The sequence below is a fragment of the Triticum urartu genome, chromosome 7 (genome assembly GCF_003073215.2).
Source record: "Triticum urartu cultivar G1812 chromosome 7, Tu2.1, whole genome shotgun sequence".
In the NCBI taxonomy this organism is placed as follows: Eukaryota; Viridiplantae; Streptophyta; class Magnoliopsida; order Poales; family Poaceae; genus Triticum; species Triticum urartu.
The window spans coordinates 670,759,182-670,776,937 of record NC_053028.1 but is presented as its reverse complement, the minus strand read 5'-3'; the positions used below and the strand labels follow the sequence as shown (position 1 = coordinate 670,776,937).

At 42.0% G+C, this 17,756-nt stretch overlaps 1 long non-coding RNA gene across 12 annotated transcripts; it reads right to left on the bottom strand.

Moving 5' to 3' along the window:
- Positions 1–9,484: 9,484 nt before the first annotated feature.
- Positions 9,485–15,103, bottom strand: LOC125524867. Of its 12 annotated transcripts, none has more exons than XR_007290993.1 (11): positions 14,663–15,103; positions 14,229–14,568; positions 14,034–14,138; positions 13,770–13,867; positions 13,616–13,689; positions 13,458–13,531; positions 13,124–13,361; positions 12,177–12,261; positions 11,232–11,417; positions 10,887–11,016; positions 9,485–10,105 (listed from the first exon to the last, which is right to left on the bottom strand). It is a non-coding gene; the product is annotated as an uncharacterized LOC125524867 (long non-coding RNA). The 12 variants fall into 12 exon arrangements; XR_007290998.1 differs by having other exon boundaries at positions 13,770–14,138; positions 14,229–14,267; positions 14,511–14,568; XR_007290990.1 differs by adding an exon at positions 12,042–12,088 and having other exon boundaries at positions 13,770–14,568.
- Positions 15,104–17,756: the final 2,653 nt, after the last annotated feature.

Sequence of the window (17,756 nt, the reverse complement as noted above, 5' to 3'; positions counted from 1 at the left end):
CATTTAGTTTCAGTTTCTGTAACCGAAATTGTAATAAGGTAGCACATGAGTTAGCTGCTTTTGGCTTCAGATCGGGAGCTGCTGATCTGTCGTGGATCGAGTATGCCCCAGACTTTGTTTCTGTTCTGGTCGCCAGCGACATTGCTGAGCCAGTTTAGTAATGGAATGAATTGTTCCGGGTCAAAAAAAAGTTCTGAACCGATAAAACAATGCCAAGTGGTGCGGATCAACTGCTCCACTTCCATGCATGCAGACGCGACGTGCGTATTCAAATCATGGCAGCTTTCTCCATGAACATTTTACTCGTCTTGTGAGCATCTATAATACAGTTGTACTTTTTTTGTTATGGGATGCTCTCTACTAAGATTGTTAATTTTGGTAAATTTGACAATTTTGACCTCGGGACGAAATCAATTCACAGAATGAACTGGCTGTGAAACTATTTCACTCCCCTGACCTTTTTGTGTAGCGCCCACCACGCAGGCGTCACACCCTACGGTGTAACGCCTAGCTCGGGGGCGTTGCATGCCAGTCCACCATGGCGGCCCTGGGCCCCGCACCCAGCAGTGCAGCGCCTAGGAGCTAGGCACCACACATGTAATGTGCAGCGCCTAGAGCTCGGGCGCTGCACTGTGACTTAGATCCAGCCGCGGCGGCCCTCTCCTCCCCCACCCACCCCATTGCCAGTTACAGAACAGAACAGAAGAAGCCGCGGCGGCGGCCCTCTCCACTCCCCCTCTCAATCCCCTCTCCCAAATCCATCAGATCTGACGATTTGGTCCGTAGATGTCTTCACCAATCCATCCTAGAAGGTACCCTCCTCCGATCCCCTTCTTTCTATCCATATAATGTATGTTATTTTGAAGATTTTGAGAAACCTTGTTTGATTTGATTAGATTTGAATGTTGCATGTATTATAATCTTGCATGTACCTAATTTAGCAACCCTAGTTTAGTATATTTTATTGAAAAGATATGGTTTGGATACAAAGGTTGACATGTTTTTTATATGGAAAAGAGATTTGTATTAAATCTTGCATGAAGTAGGCCTAGTTTAGTTTATTTGTGTTGAAATTATATTTGTATATTTGTATTGACAAGAATGCTTTGGATACATATGCTTTGAATTATGTATGTACTAGGCGTACTTTAGTTTATTTGTATTCAAAAGATAATCGTGTTGACAAGAAAGCTTACTTTCAAAATTATTAGGATGGTTTGGCTTCTCGATGATCACTGGGACAAACAACACCGGCCGTACGCTATGGCGGTGGAGCAGCGGGTAATAATGAAAGTGGCCGGTTTTATGAATTTCGTGTTTATTTCAAACACAAATGCCCCATATGTAATGTTATGATTTGTTTGTTTGTAGGAGCTTGCACCTCTGAAGCTTCGTTCTCACGGGGTCACCCTTGGGTGGATGCTCTATGATGAGCGATACACACCGTATGTAAGGGAGACATGAGTTCTCCCTTTCATTCATATGGTCAAACGTTCGACGCCACCCAACAATGCTCCAACACTCACCACGCTTATTGATCATTGGCGGCTGGAGACACACAGTTTTCATCTTCGGACCGGGGAGATGGCCGTGACGCTCCAGGATATTGCTATGATCACCGGTCTTCCTATCGATGGGAATCCTCTATGTATGAGCACCGATTCTGATGGGTGGCGCGCGCAGATGTATGCCCTTATCGGTATGGTTCCTCCGGAGCCTCGGGAACCAGCAGCAGAAGACAAGAAGAAGGAAAGAGTCGCAGCCGGTGCTACTTTCACGTGGATTACTGAGCACTTTGGTACTTGCCCACCGGAAGCTAATGAGGACACGGTCAAGACATATGCTCGTGTCTACATGTGGTACGTGATATCCAGGACTATGTTTGCTGATGGCACATGCAAGAATGCTCCATGGATGTGGCTGAAGGCGTTGACCGTCTTCGATAGCAATTGGAGTTGGGGTTCGGCGACACTGGCTTACTTGTATAGACAGGTATGAAGTTGTTTCTTTTTCACTTCATTGCTACATTATGAATGCGATCTTGCTCTTAATTCAACCATGTTCTCTTTCATGTGCAGTTGGACGAAGCCTGTTGTAGGTCATCTGGAGGTATTGGTGGTTGTCGCTTTCCATATGGAGCTGGGAGCGTTTGCCGGTTGGACGCCCGAAGACCGTGAAGTACGATGATTGGGACGACAAAGGCGACCCACTATGGTGACCCACTTGGGCTTACAAGTGGGATGTGTTAAATGAGACGACAGATGATCCCTCGGTTATGTACAAGTTGTACTAGAGTGAGCTTGACGCGATCACGCCTGAGCAGGTGAATCGACATTGCATAAGTGATTATGATGCTTCTATTGTAAGTCGATATTAATTTTGCATTCTATCCCATTTTGCAGGTGGTATGGGAGCCGTATGGAACAGGAGACAGTTTTGGTAACCCTATGGAGTTCAGGCTGAATCCGATGTGCACTAGGGATAGAGATCTCTGGCGTATGCGGTGCCCACTCATATGCAACTGGGCGGTTGAGCTTCACCTCCCACATCGAGTGCGCCGTCGGTTTGGTTTGTTCCAGGCACACCCGCCGGAGTGGGAGGACACGGACAAGTTGCTACACACGTAATATATAATTAACCTTGAGCACTTAGCAGCTTCTCGGCGGTTTCGATGCTGCTAATATTCTGTTTCTAACTTGCAGGTTGGATAGGAAAAGGCAGCGAAAGATCAAGGATTGGGACAAGCATCACAGGAAGTATGTCGTATAGTTTGCGCTTAGTGTGGAGCAAGCTAGGGCTGGAAAAGGAGTCCAGCTTCGTGAGCACTGCCCGATCGCGTTCAACAACTATCTCACATGGTTTCTTGCAAGTACCCATGTGGAGGTATGCAAGCCGGCGTATGCTGAGGAGATTTTGGAAGAACCCACCGTTTTTGATGAGGTAGCCCAGCACCAGTACAACGCATTAGTTAGGAAAGGCAACTCAGTGATCCCTTCAGCTCCAATGATGAACTTTGTGGTATTTGCCCTCTTTGCTTTTCATTCACACTATTCACATCTTCGCTTGCCTAACACGTTAATACCATTTCTGTTCATAGCGTGCCCAGATCAAGAAAGCAGCTGATGAGACCGAGACTATTCTTGAAACAACCCCGGCTGGCAAAAGCGATGGGGAAAGTGCACTTCGAGCATTCATCAAGATTCACATCTCCTTCAAACTACCACTTAACATGTGTTGCTACGTTCGATGTCTCATTCACTTGTACATGTTGCAACGCCAGGGCCAAAAGTTAAGGCGGCTATCAAACCTTTCGGTTGTCATGACCCCGAGTATGTATCACCAGAACGGTCTAGGTCGGCGACACTATCAGATCCCGCTTCGGGGCAGGGCCATGGTGATCATTTGGAGGATGAGGATGTGGGTGTGGTCACCCAAGAGGTATGGCATGAGCATATATATCCAATTGTTGATGCATTTGCTAACTATATCCTCACACACGGTCTTTCCATATCTTTTGTTGATGCATAGGTTGCTGATGATATGACCTTGGGGACGTACCAGGTTAGGTCCGCATACAGGTTAAAGCCTAGAACGGGAATCAACAAGTACACACCTGAAGACTTCACCCAAAGAGGTAAAAGGACGTCGGCACCTCGCGGATGGCGGCTTTGGATGACTATTTGGATGACGATGTGGATGACATGGAGGAACCGGAGCCGGAGCGGGAGCGGGTTCCTCTTCCTAGGAAGGTGAAGAAGTTAGCTAGCAAGAGGGGGGGAGCAGCCAAAAAGCGCTCAAGGAACTAGTCATCGTCCTCTATTTGTAATGTTGAACTTGTAGTGGTGGTAGCTTGTAGTAATGTGGAACTTGTTATGTCGGTGAACTTAGAGTTGTGGTAGCTCTATGTTGAACTTGATCCTCTTCTATGTCTTAGTTATGTTGAACTTGCAGTGGTTGTCTTAGCAATGTTGAACTTGATCGTCTTGTATGTCCTAGCTATGTTGAACTTTGAGTGGTTATCTTAGCAATGTTGAACTTGTTGTCTTAATAATGTTCAACTGTGACTGAAATGTGAACTTAAAGTTCCTGACTGCTTATTCTAGGAAATGTTGTACTGAGCCTGAAAATGACCAAGTTTGCAAGTTACAGCCGTGCAACGCCTAACCTGGAGGCGCCACACTGAGCAGTGCAATCTAGCTAGTTGCAAAATCAGTTAAATCAGCAGAAGGTTCTGTCATCGCCGGCGTGCTAGCGTGGTGAGTAGCCCCAGCGAGCTGTCACAACTCCCAACTTCCAACTGTGTGTCTGTTTGCCACTTGCTCTGATTGCCTATTGCCTTGAGTTGAGTGGCAATAATTGCAATAATCTAAGTAGCTACGACAAGGGTCTGTGCTCTTGCGAGTTTTTTTTAGCAAATCTGTGCCCTTGTGAGTGCCTTGAGTATTTTATTCGGTCATAGTTACGTCCATAAAGCATGATTAATAATACAACTAACAATTGGCTACGAGGAGTTGTTATGTTATCTATAGTCAACCTAATAGCCGGCATGTATAATAATAAGTTTCAAATGTGTACTTCTTTATTAGAGCAAGGTTAATAGTATAGCCAACAATCGTCTATATGAGGTTGCCACATCATCTATAGCCAACCTAATAGCCAACATGTATAGTAGCTAGTTACTAAGTGGCCCGCCTTACACTCTCACATTGTTTCTTGGAGCACGTGTTGCAGCCAGCTGTTAATCTATAGCCCGCTTACCTTCTCTTTTCTCTTCTCTCACACCCAACTCAGTAATAATATAATATTTTAATCCTTACAGCATGCTGACTGTACCTTATTATACTTGCTCTTAATGGTTGGTCTATCTTACAATCTCACAAACTTGCTATAAGGACTAACTTACAGCCTGCTTCTCTGCTATCTCCCCTTCTCTCTGCCAACTAGGCAAATATATAATATTTTAGTCCATATAGCCTGCTTATGTCACTTTATTATACTTGCTCTAAAATAAAATCATAGCAGCTTGAATTTATTTCTAGAACAAGAAAACAACTTGAATGCATCAAGATGAGAGATTCAGCTCGTGGCGGGGCATGTTATTTAGAACAAAAGCACACTGTTACATACTAATGCTTATAGGAATGCATAAACTTGATGATGGTTGATTAGACCGAAATTGACATCCAGTAGGAAGCAAGGTCGAAGAATGTGTGAGGTTGCAAGCTCTCCGTTGTTGCTTCCATTTTCATGACATAATGTTGAAGGTAAGTGAATCCCTATTTCACACTTAGTGCATCAAATTGCCAGGACGATGCACAACGATTGGTTTTCCCTTATTTCCACTAAATTCAACAAAACTAAAATATGAATGAACTTCAAAATGTGTGCATGAATTTTCTTAACAAAAACAAACTGAAAACCCAAAAAAAATCTCCAAAGAAAACCGGTGGTACATTACCTACTAAAACACAAAGAAGAAAATAACGAAAATGGGCAGGCCCAATCGCAGAGACAACCTAAAGGATTTGGAGCACTCTTGAGGTGCCAGGGCTATGTCCGACCTATTGCGAGACGTGCCCTAGTCTCGGCTCTGGCGCTCTGCTAATGGTCAGCTCAACACTACAACTCTGTGGAACGGTTTTGGGATGGTTCTATTCACCGGTTCAGACTAAATTTAGACCCTTTTGCGCGCTTTTTCTTCTGATCTTTTTTATGTGTTTCTTGTATCCTTTTCTATTTTTTGTACATTTTGCTAATTTTGTTATTTATTTTTTCATTTGTTAAGTACATGATGAACATTTTTCAGATACATGTTGAACATTGTTTTATATATAGGTTGAACACTTTCCTGGAATACACCTTCAACATTTGTCTAATGCAAAAACTGAACATTTTTTGAACACACATTGAACTTTTGTTATTAAATCCCACGAACATTTTTCAAAGTTGCAACTCATTTCTTAGGTGTTTAGATTATATTTTAAAATGCCAAAATAATTTTCTCGAATTGTATGAAATACTTTTTGAAACTTACATAAACATTTTTAATATGGTTGAAAAGATTTTCAGAAAATTCACTAACATTTTTCTAAAACATGTGAACATTTTTTAAATGACACGAACATTTTTGAGTGGTACAGGTTGCACGAACAAATTTTTATAATCTATAAACAGTTTTCAAAAATGTCAAGAATGCTTTCTGAAAACTTGTGAATATTTTTTTAAATGTAACGAACATTATTTTAAAATTATGCTAACTCATTTTTACATTGCATAAATATTTTAAAAATCCACGATGAATGATTTTAAATTTTAAAGTAAACTAAAATTAAATAATTAATTTGGGAAATTTATGAAATATAAAAAAATTGAAAACGAAAAAAATAAGAAAAAACGATGAGCAAGCACACCTATGTAACGAACCCACATGTTCCTAATGGGCTGGCTCACTTGAGGCCAGGATACCATTTGTTCAACTGCGGTGGGCGATACAAAGTAAGATTGTCGAGTAGTTTTACGGGTAGCTACTAGACAATGGGAGGAATAATACACACATGTTGTGGGAGCTAGTGGGAAAGCAATTAAGAGCAAGTACAATAAACTTATGTAAACAGGCCATAATAGTTAAAATATTATTTTCCTGCTGACATGGAGGGAAGGGAAGAGGAGACAAAAGAGGAGTCGGCTACATAATAAAAGCGAGCTACAACACGTGCTGTTAGGCATTATGTGAGAGAAGGTGGGCCATGTGTTAATAAAATTGCACATCTTTATAGTATCTAGCTATTGTACTTGCTGGCTATAAGCTTGACTATACATGACATGGCAACACATATATTCATCAACTGGATGTAAGGAGAAGGAGGTTCTCTCATCGCAAGTAGGCGTCATAGCTCCAGCGAACTGTCCCAACTCTATATTTTGTCTCTTGCTCTGATTACCTTGACATCAGTGACAATAATTGGAATACTCTATAACCCTAAGCTCCCTAGTTTTAAAGGGCTCACAATCAATTGAGATTTACAATTGAAATTGGATCATCTGATTTTGACAGAGTCATCAATTTCTAAAAGCTATCTCATTTAATTGTGTTATACTATACACCATGCTTTCTAATTTTTAACGCCTCACAGTTAACTGAGGTCTCCAGGCAAGGACCGGCATACCCAAGCTGAGATGCCGCGATTTGGACACCATCACAATCTTGATGCTTTGGAGGTTGTGGAAGGATTGAACTCTAGAGTTTTTGACCAGGTGGCGAGTAGTGCCGAAAGAGTCCTGGATCTGGTGCGGGAAGACATAGCGGTGTGGCGTACGGCTGGATGCATTGAAGACCTGGGCTATTAACAAGCAGAGTGGCAGTTCGTGCCTTGTATTTTGAGTTGGGCTAGTTGGTTGTTTTATCCCGGTGTAATAGCTAGTTTGGTTTGTGTCGTCATGATGTCCTGCCAGCCTGGAGCGCGCCTGAAAAATTCTTAAAGTCGTTTGGTTACTGTCATCATGATGCCTGAAATGGCCTGGCCTCAAATACCATGGGAAATGATTAGCCTCGTTAGAAAAGCCAGGGATGTGTTTAGCCTGGTCCAGACGTAAGAAGGGGAAAGCCTGACGGTTGCGGAGCTAGCAAATCACTGGGGCAGGAAGGAAGGGGGCGAAACACAAATCATCAATGTTTTGGTGGGTGGGGTGGGGTGTCTAGCTCCGTATTATCCTTTACAGGTTTCGATATACGGAGAGTAGTGACCCAGATGTAACATCCTGCTGAGCTGCCGTTATAAATATACTTACAAAACTGCTCCACCGGAGTACGCTCCATACTAAGGCAAAACTTGAAGTCTATGGTGTGTTACAGTCATTAGCAGTAGTCAACTCGGTGTCTAGCTTTTTCAAGCCACCAGCGTCTCAGTGCTGCAAAACGGACTCTGTAATCCAGCTCGTGCCAATGGTAGTTCTACTCCCTGCTCCCCTGCACTAGTCCCGAACCACACAAGGGCGGGGTACAACATCAGACTCCGCACATCAATCGGCGCTGGCTTGCTGCTCTACGCCGGATCCGCACATTTTGCTACTATGTGGCATACTGTACGGTCTAACTTTGAATCGACGTACTCACATCATCGTATAGTTCTGCGCCCTGATGATGCGATACTCAGCGTTCAAAAAAGATTTAAAACTTGTAAAACTTCTGACTATCCGTAGGACGCTTGCCTCTGACTACCGCGCAGACTTAACCTCAGCCTCAAGTTATGACTCACTGCTCCCATCGATATACTGGCCATCCATATAACTATTGTCCACCTCTGACCTATCCAACTCAAAGTAGCGCTAGCGGGTTTTCATATGCTGATACACCGCCAGCGACGCAATGTGCCAGCACTATCGTTCGCGTGCTACAACCGACGATCTCTCGTCCGGTTACCCTACAGCTGTGTGTGTGGTGGGGGGGGGGGGGGCTAATGCTAAAAAAAATCTAATGTAAGCCCCCCTAAGAAATTCTTCAAACATTGATCCAAGCCCCCCCCCCCCCCCGGCCCCAACATAGCTCTGCCACTGCTGCCTGCGTCGGTAAGTATAGAACTGTACATCCAATATGACTTCATAGGCTAATATTTTCAAAATAACTCTTTCAGGCCAGGCCAAGAACCAAAAAACCTATAGCCCAGGCTGTCTGGCCAGGCGCAATAATTTTGCAAAGTTCAGTGCCAGGTCAGGCAGCGGAAACCCATGGACACAAACCAAACTAGCCTTAAGACTCTGGTTTTCAGTCCTAGTTTCGCCTAGACAAGCATCTTGTACTTCGCTTCTTTTCTACATCTAATAAAGATCGTCCAACGGCCCTTCGATAGGACAAGGTTGTATGCCCTTGTGAGTGGCGAGGCAAGCATGTTAGTTTATTCAGAGTCAGGCCATAAACTATACTCCCACATCAAGTTGGTGGGAGTAGATCACAAAACCTTGTAGTAGTAGTTAGGATTAATAGGGTTGTGAGAAAGCAACTTGGATGTATCGATCCCACATCAAGTTGGTGGTATCTCAATCATGTAAGATCAGAACGCGTACACACATCTTTGCATAAAGCAGCCAGAGAAATCAAGGCCAGAGGGGCTATGGGTTATAATACTGGCGTGTAACCCAAGCGGATTGTTTATGAGTTGCTCTGACAGGTAGTACTGATTCTGCTGGCCACTACTCTACAGACTTGCTCGTGGTTAGCTACTTGCTGAATGCGGCTGTTTACCGCAGCTTTAATTTGACTAGTGGATGGGGCGCGCCCGTGGCACGCCTACTGAACAGTGCATGTGCGGTGCCAGGTTGGAAGCGCCCATTCTGCTGTCTTTTTCTTTATTTGCTACACAGATGCATGTATAACTGACAACCTTGTTAATCAATGACAATAACCAAATCGTTAGAGCTAAAAGTAGATTAAATTTGGTTTAGTAGCAATCAACTGTATGGTGCTGGTTCAAAAGGAAGGGGACGCCAATTTTGATCATATCATACACTTTGTAGATACTGTCCAAAACCGACGTAAGAAGCACACTACATTGACGTATGTACGACTCTAACGGCCTTAAGATTCACACTACATTGAGTATATATAGGTGGCAATGACGGTCAGCAACGATCTGTCTACAGGGCGGTGAATGATGAATTCTCAAAATAAAGTACATTGGAGTTGACCTGACGACGGACTCCACGACGAGCTTGTTGAGGAAGAGGTCGTCAGTAAGGCGGTGCTCCCTGAGGCCTTGAAAGTGTAGCGAACAGCGGAGCAGCAGTGAGCAGGCCTCCATCTCATCGCCCTAGTGAGATCGGGCGGCAAGTTCTCAAGCTTCCTCCTGGCCTACAAAAATATGTTCCTCACCAAGAAAGAGTTGATAACATTGTCCTGTTATCAATTCAAACGATGGCTAACCTAAATAATAAGAATGATGCATTCCAAATAGCAAGAAGCATGTGGAATAGAACCAGCCCAAGTGTGGCAACAACGTGATGGCAATAATAGGAAGTGGAGTGGAGTGTTGTGTCTCCTCCTCCCATCATATTCTCTCAACGCGTCACATAGCACGCCTGAATACACATCAATTTTTGGAACATAGGAAACCTGCAATGCAAAGAACAGAAGTTGTTCGCTTCTTCAGCTACCTACGAATCAAACTTTGTTCCTAGGATGCACAACCTATACAAACCACTAATTTTGTATGCTACAAACTACTGTATCTTGAAGCACAATCAACATGCATGAGCTACCTCCTAGTAACTCATAGATGGATTATTACTATGTGACAACAATATCTTCCTTACATTCACACTCAATCCAAACTAAAAAAATTGAAACAAAGTGCACTGAGAAACTAATCTAGCTAATAGACAATTTGAATGTTATATAAGATCTGCTGAAGAGTGGGGATCTGTCTGACGCATTTTATTCACCAAAATACAATAGATGTATTCACCGAAAGACTGTTGTGTTTAAGATTTATAAATCCATAGCAGCAGCAACTGAAGTGGGTCTTTGAAATTTATACTATAGCACCTTCCAATAAAATGAAAGTTCATCCTATTGCATCCAGGAAAATTATATGGAACTTCTTGCTTATTGGAAGTCCTATAAGCTGCTTCCTGATAAATACTCCCTCTTAAACATCCACATTTCCATCATATTCAACAATAATAGGCATGTATAGGCAACAGTTCCAGAGTTCAAAAGACAAGCATATTTGCACTCATATTCACACTTTTGGCAATGGATCTTTGAATTAACCACAAGAGAAAGAAACTGAACGATGAGTGATTCAGAGAAGCAGTTTTCTGTGAACTCCTACTTCTGAATTGTGGACACTACAAGTTGTACAACGAACATACTGAATGAGATGCATGTATACCAGCAAGGAGGGCGAGGTGGAGATTGAGGCGGGCTATGGAGAAGCCCTAGTTTCCAACGTGGCCATCAACGGACTTGAAGTAGCAGGTGGCGGCAAGGGAGTGCGGCTGCATATACCAAAGGCTCTGCATCTGCAAAGTACCCAACAAAGGTACAAGTCATTAAATCAATGAACTAACGCCCCTAAAATAACTAAACAATTTAATTGCAAATAGATAATGAGCAAATACTACTTCCAGTTGAGTTTAGCTTATATATCCAAGACATAGAAGTAGCATGCTATAACAAAAAATTTCTGGAAAACGAAAAGATGCCTGTAAAAATGAGAGGATATGTTATTCAATACCTTGTATGGTGTATGTGTGACTTAAATGTGTGTTGACAACCATCAAAAGAAGGAAGGTTATGCCAAGCAAGCTATGACAGTGACACCTAGAACAGATAAGAAGCAGATCACCATTGTGAAAGAAAGACCACTAAGATATAGCAGCATCATGATGTTGCTTCTCTCCATCGACTCTGGACCTGATACCTGCAGCATAAAAATACTCAGAAAATGATGGCATAAGAAGGTTACCCAGCAATAGAAAAGCGGACTAATTATAGTCGACTGTATCTACTTGGTTGGTTTAATGCTGATCCTTGGTTAAATTGATGTACTAAATAATTAAGAACATAGGCATATGATTTTTGTACAATTTAATTATTTTGTTGTATGCAACTTGGGCTCGCTTGCTAAGACCAAGAAACTTCCAATAAATTTATCTGTACTAATTGACTCCATGATACTAACTGTATGCTATTGTAGTTGATATCTATGTTATACATACATGTTCAGTAGACACGTATCGTGAGTAGATAAAGTTTGGTTTGTATTTCTTTACTTTAAGCAGAAAATATGGCCTTGTGTACATGTATTTCCATTCTCATACAACGCGATATATTAAAACGAATAATCATGTGTATGCTCTAATATCTTATGCACAGTGAACTGGAGCACCTCTTCTAATTTTAGTTGTAAGTACACAAGACGTTTCCGAGCAGGACATAGTTTCTTCAGTCTACCTCTCTTTTTTTAGGACTAAAAACTATATGGTTTTGTTTACTTTCATATAGCCTACACTCATAGACATAATGCTAACTGAATACACCATACTTGATCCAGAAATCTCTTCTGGAGTTGTTGGGAAAGCAAGAGAGAGCCTAGATGCAAAGCCAAGCTAATCCATGTCAAAGCACAGTAAATAATGCATAAGCCAAACAGTATTCAAAGACAATCCAGTGAACTTACATCCTTAGCTCGGTTGGATCTTGCTTTGGTATACTGTTGCTCTAACAGGAGCAATGCTAACTTCCAATCATCAAGAGGAGCAAAACTGGATAAAAATATAATTCACGCAATAGTAAAGCAATACAGAGTCAGAGAAAAAAAAATTGAATGCACGGTTGAACATCCTACCCTCTAACAGTAATAAAATCCCCAATTGGAACCTTTCCCTTTCGAAGCTAAACGGCATTCAAGGCGATGCTTTCAGTAGCAACGGAATCATGGGGAGTAGATACTAATTAAGGATCAAATATCAAACATTAAGGAGAGTATAATTCTAAAAGAAAATTGGCACAGAACATCATCAAAACTCTGTAGGATTTGGCATGAAAGCAACACAAAGTTGAGATAACACGAAGTGATTTTAACCAAGGTAGACACTTCAGAGCAATAACATCAGGAAAGCCAAGCTATGGTTATTCCAGTGGAGAACACAAAAAGCACCAAACAAAATATTAGCATAGCACATGGGCTCAAAAATCAAGCAACATCTTCCAAGAACATGTATGCCTCTACATCGATGATGATTAAACACCAATAAAACAAAGCCTTTCTGCAAGGTAAGTGGTATAAGCATTCGAGTCAAGTTCATCAACAAATCTATAAGCCCAAGCCTAGTACAAATTCTAGAAAAGCGTAACAACAGCCTGGTTGTCAGAAATTAACTATAGTTAAAACCCACTAAATATGGTTGGATATAAATTAAGAAAACTTGTTTGCTTATAATAAATTAAAACATGGTTAAGAAGTTCACCTATCTTTAATATCTGTAATCTCTACCACATCCAGGCTTCTATGTCTGAATATACGATATTTTTTCAGAGAGTTTATGTGTTCCCTAATTTTCTGATGCTCCACCCATTGTGAATCTCGAGACTCGTGCTAAAGCTATGAAACCGATAGGGGCTTACCAGGGGACAAACGGACAATGTCTTCAATTCTGTTGGCAGCATGAACATTCTTCGAATGCAACGTCTGTTCTGGGTGCTTGCATCGTGGCTCCACCAATGGACACCCTACGGTTTACACCACCAATTGAGTGTCTAGCTAGGTGACTTCTTTATACTTTTGAGTCTTGGATGGATTTTTTCTTGAACCGTAGAGAGCTTCCTGCTCAGCTTTGAGTTAATCCTGGAGCTTCTTCTGATCCTGCAGTTATGCACATTTGAGGAATTCAAACTTTTGACTGAAATGCAAAAAGGATGCCGTAAGGAATTTAGATAGTAAAATGCAACTGCACAGTACCCTCTGTGTTTTCTTTCCTGTTCTTTGTCCTGCCAAAAGATCATGTATTCATCCAGCATTGAAAGAAGGAGTACCTGCAAAATAGTTCATGAAAAAACCTCAAGGAAGAAAGAAACACAAACACCATTTAGAAATGAAGTATCAGTAAATGGACGTACGCCATCATATCATGTGAACTCTTCCTCTTTCATTTTCGAAGCTATGATTTTTGTGGTCAAAACATCTACAATTCCTGCCCAAGGTGAAGAAAATATAAATCACATGAAGTGGTAACAAAAAATAAGCAGTACATCATCTGAAACTAAGGAGTACCCAGAATCTTGTCAACCAAAATCCGATCTTTCTCGGCCCTCTTGAACGTGAGATGTGCCCCACTCCCAGCATTGTAACGATTGTCATCCTAAATATTCCTGATAAAGGGAACAATCAATAGTCACAAAAAAGGAGCAACAATTATCCGAAAAATAAACATGTGAAGCGCAAGTGAATATAAAATTGGCCAACATTCATACTTTGCTGTAATCTTCCAGCCAAGAACGAGCTAAATCATGTAAACCTAACTCCCCTAATCAATACCTCGAGGAAATCACAACAACACCCTTTGATGCAGCACTCACTTAGAACCTTCAGGGGACATGAAAATTCAAGCCAACAATGTATCCACCACTTGACGCACCAAAACTGCAGCTATGACTACTGGTAATGAGCATCTCGCCACGCGAGCTACAGTTTTTTCCCCAAGTACAGCCTACAGAGAGATGTGGGTCATACCTTGTTCTGAGCCCGGTCATGACGCCACGCCCGCAAATTCTACCATGGCAGTTTGTTTAGCTCAATTACTAAAATGATATACATAATAGTTTGAGAAAGTTCAGCACGATATAAAATTGAATTAGGGGCATCTCAAATGACAAGTTATCTTTGTCTCATGTCCCATTGACATCTTAAAAGGAATCACCAAAGTAGTTACATCATTCTTTTGGTTCTATTGCAGGTTCTTGACAAATTTCAATTCTTCATAGCTGTCCACGAGAAAGAAAGGGATTGGGTCACTTGGTAGGGAAAGATGGCCTGCACGCCCGCCATGGTGCTCCTCCATCACACCCGCAGCCTGCACAAACCAACCACACGGACTAACTTGAGAAATCCAGAAGAAGAAGAAGAAGAAGATGAGGGGAGGGGAGGAGGATGGAGGGCGTAAGTACCTTTTGCGTCTACGTGCTGCAACCCGTCGCCGGCGTCGAGGGCCACCACATCAGCAAGCACCGAGAGAAGGTGGCCGCCGTCGTCGCCTGATCCCCATCCATCCATGGGTGGGTGTGGGGCTAGGGTTTCGCCCCCATCCATCCATGGGTCGGGTCAGACCTCCATGGCCGACCACGAGGACCAGGTGGACGAGGGCGCGACGGTGCCGCTGCGGATCTGGGCGCCCTCACCTTGTCGCGCGATACGGGGCTTTCCCTCCCTTGGATTCCAAGAGTTGGGATAGAGATAGAAGGTGAAGGGCTAGAGCGGCAGCGCTAGGGGAGGAGGAGGCCGCCGGCGGCGGCGGTCGGATTGGGGATGACGAGAAGCAGTTCTCGTTTCTGGGGAGAGGAGGGGAGAGAAGGATGCGTGTGGCGTGACCCCCGATCTCCTTTCCCCTCTTACCCAATCGCTAGTTCGCTACCGCATTTTACTTTTGTCGTATCTGTGATGACGTGGCTATCACGGGGAGGCGCCCTTGATGCACACGTTAATGTTTTGGATTTGGCTATAGCTCCGATGATGCGTACCCGGGGAATTGATCCTTATTCTATCTTTCAGTTCACGTCAATGCATCGGGTGGCACTCTCCTAAGGCTGCCCGTAACGGGAGTATCATAGGTAGTATCATGCATGTCAACTAAGTAATTTAGATGAGGTGATATTTTTTTTGAAAAGGATCAAATGAAGAAAAAGAGGCTTGAATATTACATCATAATATCGTATTATATTAAATGATGTGCTACTTTGTGTCATACATAACAATAAATGTAGTCTTCTATGATACCAATATACGATACTATGTATTACGGATGTAGTATCATAGACTAGTATCATGTACATGATACTAGTATATGATACTTCTCATTATAACCAGCCTAATAATTTGGCGTGAATCCACCTCCATGAGTTTTAATATGCAACCCTCATAATGACCCCAAGAGAAAGCGGCGGGAACTAAACACAAAAAATGCTGGTTTCATCTTTTCAAGTTCTGTTTCGTAAAGGACAAAATTACAGTAGACACAAATCCCGGTTTTGCAGAACCTAAGCTGATGAGGGTTTATATTTTTTGACAAAGGAAACTATTTATGTCTAGAAAAAGTAAAATTATGTATACAATTGAATATAAATGTATATGTATTTAAAATGAAATATTGATCATATATATTACTACCCCCGTTCCATATAGATTTTTGGAAAAGTCAAACATTGCAAACCTCGAACAAGTTTATAGAGAAAATTATTTATATCTATAATATCAATTATATAAATTATGAAACTACATCTTGTGACGAATCTAGATATATATGTTTGGCATTCCATATGTCATTTTTTTTCACAAACTTGCTAAAAATATTGTGGAACGGAGGGAGTATAAAACATGCCACGAACCAAATTTTTTTCATGTATTTATAAAGAGTCCATCTGCTAGAGAAGAGTTGTTCATATGTGCAAGATATATGTTAGTGTAAAATATTCACGTGTTAACACAAAAGATAAAAACAAAACAAAAAAGGTTAATGTTTTTGAAAAGAGAGAACAAAATAAAAATGAAAAAAAGACAACAAAAAGAAAAGCGAAAGAAGAAAATGCCATCCTTTATTGGGCCCCTCGTAATCGAGTGAACATGGGCTGAAACTTCCTATAAGAAGTTTCATGAAAAAAACAGGAAGTCTTGTGCTCACATACATAACTACATTGCTCCCAAAAAAGCATACATAACGGTGTCGCCAAAATTCTACTGTGGTTGAAATTGAAACACAGAAAGCTAGCATTCGATGTTTGCATTGGCACATATATTTTATTTACTATCCCCTGGCAAGATCTAATGACAAAAGCGTAATCTAATCATCACAAGAGATTCATTTGGATTCCTCTCCTCGATCGAGATAAGGAAAAGAAGAAATGGGCTCGTTGTCTCTTTAAGATCTAGGCATCGTGCATGCACGTTTACATAACATTTGTTAGCCATGGTGGATGCAAGCGATGACGTAGGGATGGATTTTCCAATGTTGAATATAAATGTTTGTTCTTAAATATTTCATTTAAGCGGTTCTACCTAATAAAATGCCAATGAATAAATCAACACCATTGTGGAAATAATATACAAAGACCAAACTATAAACTTCATTTAAGCAACTAAGAATATTCTCATGAATAGGCAATTTTTTTGTAGTTTTCCATTGTGTTTTATTCCTAGATTTTAGCTTCTGGCTTATTATTATTATTATTATCGTCATCATCATTTTATTTTTTTATTTTTTTTGTAACGAAAATTCATATATTTAAAATATCATGTTTAAAAATATATTCAAAATTCTTACAAAATATTCAAGAACTTTAAAAAACGTGCATCAATGTTAAAGAAAATTCTCGAAGGAGAAAAAAATACACAGTTTGAAAAACCCCAGCTAAAATAAGAAAAAGAAAAGGTCAGAGAAATCCGATGATATGTTATCTTGAGAACACAAAAGCGAAAATAACAAAAATGGGATAGCCAAATCGCAGTGAGCAGTGTATAGGAGCATTCTTGGTTGGGCAGTACTATGCCCGGTCCACTAGTATTTTGGGCTACACCGAAAAAGGAGAAGCATGCTTTTTTTGTTTCTTTCAAAAAAGTCTTCGTTCCTCCTTTATTTCCTGTCTCCACGTCGCTGCCTCCCCCTGCGCGGCACCGTCTCGAATGATCGGCGGCAAGATCGCACTGCCCCCGTAAGACGAGACACACGGACGGCTCCCCGACCCACCCGCCGATCATGCATAAGCTCGATCTACCGATCACGCCGGCCATCCCGTCCCGTCCATCTCCCCCGGCTCGCCGCCAACACCGCGCCACGCACGCCGCAATCCGCACCTCCTCCACCTCCTCGACCTCGCCCCGCTCGCCCACATGCCAGCACGCGCGCATCCATGCCACTTGCGGATTGCCGGTTGCGTCGTCCATCTCCGGATCGAAAATTAGATTCCAGTCTCCAACCATCGTTCCCCGTGACGAGAGCACGAGATTCCCATGGATTCGGTCGGGTTGCTGCTGCCGGCGGTGACGTCGCTT